Below are 5,965 nucleotides of genomic sequence, written 5' to 3' on the forward strand. Positions count from 1 at the left end.
TACTGTGACTTGTCTTGTTAGCCCTCTCTCTGGCTCTTCTGATGAACTCGGATAAAGCTGTAGCTGCCATGTTGTGAGATGCCCTATGCAAGGGCCCATCCAGCAAGGAGATGAGGTGGCTTCCGGCCAACAGCCAGGGAAGAACTGAAGCCCTCAGTCCAGCAGCATGCAAGAAACTCAATCCTGCCAACAGCCACAGGAGTGATCTTGGAACTGGATCTTCTCACACTGGAGCCCTGAGGTGACCCCAGCCCCAGCCAACACCTTGATTGCAGTCTTGTCAGAGAACCTGAGCCAAAGAAACCTGCTAAACCATACTCAAATTCCTGACCTATAGAAACTGGGATATAATAAATGTTTTGTTGGTTTTTTAATAAGCTTTCCAAGCTGTTTGTCTTCTGCTTTTGCGTCAAACCTCCAATTATTCATTTGTTCTTTCATTCATTCAAACAGATGTTTACGGGACCCATAAAGTACAAAACGTAGTAACCATCATATCTCACTCAATCTACATACATTTGCTCTGATGTTCCTTTTTCTCTGATCTGAGCACTCCTCTTATACTCACACATTATGCTCAGTGTTTGCTGTTTGAAGCCACTGTGTTTGGGGAATTTTGTTATGCAGGTAACTCATACATCCCCTCTACTGAGATGCCAGCCAGGCATACTTGTCTGGGGTCTTGATGGCTCCCAGTTACATTGCAAGGAAATAGACCTGGTTTCTTCCCACCGACATCCAAGCAATTCTCTAGTCAGGAGGTAGGGGGAACCCCACTCTCCCCTTGCATGGCTAAGACATTTTCCTTACACCTATGACTCTCCTTCTCCCTGCTTTGAACCTCCTCCACAATATCTCTAAATTCTGTGAGGGTTAGACTTTTGAAAACAAGACTTTTGAAGACTGCAGTTGACTTCTCTTCTGTGCCCTGCCACATCCACCCCAGAAGGCAGTGGAGTCCAGGGCTGTTTACCTACCCTAATTGGATAGGGGCAACTGAATATGCTTAATATTACCAAAGGTGGCGACACAGATAAGTTCATTTGTGCCATATTTTAGACTCCACATATAAGTGACATCATATGATATGTCTTTCTCTTTCTGACTTACTTCACTTAGTATGATCATCTCTAGGTCCATCCTTGTTGCTGCAAATGGCATTATTACATCCTTTTTTATGGCTGAGTAATATTCCAGTGTGTATATGTACCACATCTTCCTTATCCATTCATCTGTCCATAGACCTTCAGGTTGCTTCCATGTCTTGGCTATTGTAAATAGAGCTGCTATGAACATTGGGGTGCATGTATCTTTTCAAATTAGATCTTTCTCCGGGTATATGCCCAGGAGCGGGATTGGAGGATCCTATGTGAACTCTACTTTTAGTTTTTTGAGGAACCTCCATACAGTAGAAATGAACACAACATTGTAAATCAACTATACTTCAATAAAATAACTTTAAAAAAAACAAACGTGGCACTGCTTTTTGTCTTAGATTTCTATTGTTATTGTAACAAGATTTTCAAGTAAGTAAATGATCCATCCACAGTCATCTCAGTTCTATTCCTCATTCTTGAGATCAGCATTTCACAAAATGTTCTTTTTTACAATGTACTTGTTACTTGTGTATGTGTGGGGGTGGGGGGGAAGGAGGAGAATACTAGATTTGCAAGATCCTCTTCTAAAAAGTTTCTGTCCTTAAATAAGTTTGGAAGATACTGCATCCTACATGTCCCTCCTAGAGATTCATTATCTAGATAAGCAGATTTAAGACTCATAAGTCTTCCAGTAAAGAAACCAGCTTTTTTGTTTAGCTAAAAATTTCTAAAATTCTTTTAAACACGGAGCCTTCTCATTCCTTTATACCCATGAACCTCCTGTGAAATGCACTTTTAGAAACAGAACAATGTCTGGGTTCCCGAACCTGCCATTCTGGGTCTCCACTCCATGCCTTTTCTCATAATGTTCCCTGAGCCTGAAATGTCTTTCCCCTATGAGGAAACCCCAGGTAACAAGTTAAAAACCAGAAAAACCTGAGTTACAAGTGAAAAACTCCTCCATGACCTCAATCACACTTTGAAAGAGTGAAGCACTACCCTCCTCCAGGCCATCTCTAGGTCTTGGGTACAACTCCGCGGTTGTATTTCTCATACTTTATGAAGGAATATGCTAATGCCTGCCTCACTTCACAGCCTAGAGACCACATGGAGCTGAACTGTGCCTTGTTCCACATCCCAGACTCTAGCTCGGCCTTGCCACAATGCTGAAAACATTACTCAGCTGATTTCATTTGGTCCCCACAGCCAGCCTATGATCATCTCCATCCTATTTGAAAAAACTGAAGCCAGTAAGTGGTGGAGCTAAGATTCTAACCCAGTGTACTGATAGCCAAGATTTCATACCTATCCATCAACCTACACAGTAAGTCCCCTACATATGAACCTTGAAGTTGGGCACTTTCCAAGATGCAAACGTGTGTTTGTATGTCCAATCACGTAAGTTAGTTCATGTGTCTGGCGTACATTGTCACGTGCGTGCATCCTCTACAAGTGGTTGTGCTTTTGTGTACTTTACTGTACAGTACTGTATAGAGTACAGTAGTACAGTGTCTTCATTTCAAGGCCAGGATGTCCGGAAGCAAGCGCAAAAGCAGCGGTGATGTAGCTGATACTACTGTACTTTTCAAGGTACTGTACTGTAAGATTAAAAGTGTTTTCTTTATTTTTTGTGTTTGTTTTTTACATATTATTTGTGTGAAAAGTATTATAAACCTATACAGTACAGTACCATATAGCCGATTGTGTTAGTTGGGTACCTAAGCTAACTTTGTTGGACTTACGAACAAATTGGACTTACAAATGCACTCTTGGAATGGAACTTGTTCATATGTAGGGGACTTACTGTATTCAGCGAGGGCCTGGGAAAAACTCAAAACAAACAAACAAACAACCAATGACTTAAAGCCGAAGGGACAGCCCTTGGAGGAAAAGTGCCGTAGGCTTCGATGTCAGAACAGAGATCCCCACCAGCCCCTTGCCACTTCAGGACTGTAAGTTTGGAAATACAGCATTGACTTCTGAGAGTTTACAGCTGCTTTCTAGCCTTTTCCACCGTAGAGCTAATCCCAAGCAGAAAAGGAACCCATGTTATCAGTTCTGAGTATGCCCTCATGTGCATCCCAGAGCGGAGATGGTCATGGCCCACAAAGCAAATCCCTCTAATGCTCTGTGACTCGGGGCTGGGGGATTTGTCCGTCAGATCAGCCCCCTCATTGTCCCTCTTCGCCTCCCTTGTCAAAGCCATTTGACAGCCATAGCGGCCGAGAGATTCTCTTTCTCTTTGGATTTGTCTCCTTCATGCTTCACATACTCCAGCCATGCCCTCATTGGCTGTCGGTTCCATTCGACCCATCAGCCTTACTCTAAAATGGGTTTTACTTCTTGTGTTTGTCTTATCTGAGGTTCTCGTTACTCGAATCTCTCTCGCTGGCACTGCAGAGTTTGTCATATTTCCCGTTCAGCCACCTTCACTTCACTCCCATCATCCATCTTATTCCAGGACACAGCATCCTTTGCTGCCTTCCCCACTCCTGGTCTCTCTCCTCCAGTTTACCCTTCATGGTTGTCTTGTTCCTAATGCATGTCGTTTACTTTGGGTCTTTTTAGCAAGGCACAATTTTTCTTCTCCCTTTATTTGGGATTTTTGTTCCCCCTCAACAATTTGCTTCATTTTCCTTTGTCCCCTATTTTCCCAAAGATCTATTCCCGGTGTTCCTGGAGATGGGTTTGTTAAATGTCCTTTCTACTCCCTGTGTCTCTGTGGTTTTTCCTGAATCACAAAGTATCTGATGAGGAAGGCTAACCATGCCCTTGAAATTACAGGAGCAGCTGTCTCAGAGAGAAGACTGTGTCTCCAGTTCAGCTCCTAAAACCACACAGCTGGGGCAAGAAAGGGGGAGCAGCCTCCCAGGAAACATCTTCACCCACAGTGGGGTCACCTGCCCCTAAACTCAGTGGGAACTGTGCTTCTAAGACAGAAAGTTAAAGTACCCAAGATCCCTTTTGCCAAAAGCCCTTGGAATGTCTCCAATCCTTCTACCAGGTGAGGTCCCTTCAGAACACGCTGGGGAGGCCTGTGGCTCATTAGGGATGAAGATTACAGACTTGGGGCCCTAAGGAAGTAGGAGGTCAGCAGAAGGAGCATTTTCCCTCCCACACCTAACAGCAGAGCTCTGCACCTGGAGGCCAGAACGGGCTGGGGCAGAAAGGAATGTTCTCCACCCTGAGGTGATACCAATCTCTTACCCTAGGGCTGATGACCTCTTCTCATGAGAGCAGCTTAAAAGAATAGAAAGGGTCTCAGCATTCTGGTTGGAATGCTGGCTCTACCAGTAACTGCTGCTTCATCTTGATGACCTCCAAGATTCTCACATAGAAAACAGGAATGATGATAAATTATGGGAGGAAATGAGATCATTGTTATCAAGCAAAGTACCTGGAACATCTAGGCATAATAACATGAAAAATCAGTTTGTTCCACCAGGAATGTGGCAAAAAAATAAAAATAAAAAGCTGTCCGTAATCAATATAATAATAGTATTGATAATATCTATTGAATGTATACTGTCAGTGTTCTAAGCACGTGACGTGGATCAGCTCATTGTATTTTCACAACAATCCTACTAGGAACATACTTTCTATAGCTCCATTTTATAGATGAGGAAACTGAGGCACACAGCAAGTGTAATAACTTGCCCATGGTAACACAGCTGCTATGTGACTGCGTCAGGATGCAAGAAAGCTATCTGAGTCAAGAGCCATCACTCTTAGTCACTCTGCTATGTGCCTTCATCCCCTCTCCAGCCAGAGGTGGCCCTCGCTTTGGCAAGGCCTCAGGCAAACATTGGCAAGCTGCAACTTTTGTCTTTTCAGGTCACTGGATTCCAATGTTCTGCCAGTGTCAGAAGATTTCTCCCCATCACAGGCACATTGGCAACAATTATAAGCCTATTATTAAATTCTTATTAACTCATGGGATTTTTTAAAAACCACATTGCTTAACTTAACCACATCAATGAATAATAACAATAATAATAATCAGATCACTCCTTCCCACTGAAACTGGATATGGTCTCAGAGTCATCCTCAAGCAAGTCCTTCAGGCATCCCTTACCAATAAACCTAGTTGTCATCTGTATCATAAATAGTCTCTCAGTTTACCTTCAGATGGAGCTGCCTTGGATTCTATTTCTCTTTGGAGAAGCTTCCTCCTTCCTCAAGACCCCTTCCCATTTTCTGCAGACCCACAGTCACTCTTCAACCCCCTGCCTATTCAAGGATCCCAATGCCTGGTCCCTCCTGGACATCACCACTAATTAGCTGTGTGACCTTGAGCAAGTTAAACAAATTCTCTGTGCCACTGTTTATTTGTATACTGGAGACAGTCAAAGTACCTACCCCATAGAATTGATGTGATGATTAAATAAGATACATATGTATTCAATATAACATCTGACACATAGTGAATTTTCCATAAACGTTAAACGTTATTCTTATGCTGGATGGCTCCTGGTCCTCTCTCCTGCCTTAATCAAAACTTATTTATCCTGTGTACTATTCTCTACACTACCAACTATTGAATTTATCAAATACTTGAACTAACCTAAGTGTAAAACTAATGATCATTCCATGTTCTGTACCTCCTTGGTCATATTTTTTATTTTAAATACATCTTTGATATCTTCAATTTTTGAGAGTCACAAGGATAGGCATGGTGGGTACTCACAGAGAGAGGAAATCTTTGTGAAAGTGAAAGACCTGAGGTCTTTGAAAGACTTGAGGTCTTGCAAACCACACCTCTCCAATAGCCATTTACTCCATCTAGTCTAGAATGAATTGATTGGTAGTGATTACATTTATTTTCTATTGCTGGGTAACAAAATACCACGAACTTAGCAACTAAAAAG

This window comes from Balaenoptera physalus (assembly GCF_965194825.1).
Source record: "Balaenoptera physalus genome assembly, chromosome: 16".
NCBI lineage: Eukaryota > Metazoa > Chordata > Mammalia > Artiodactyla > Balaenopteridae > Balaenoptera > Balaenoptera physalus.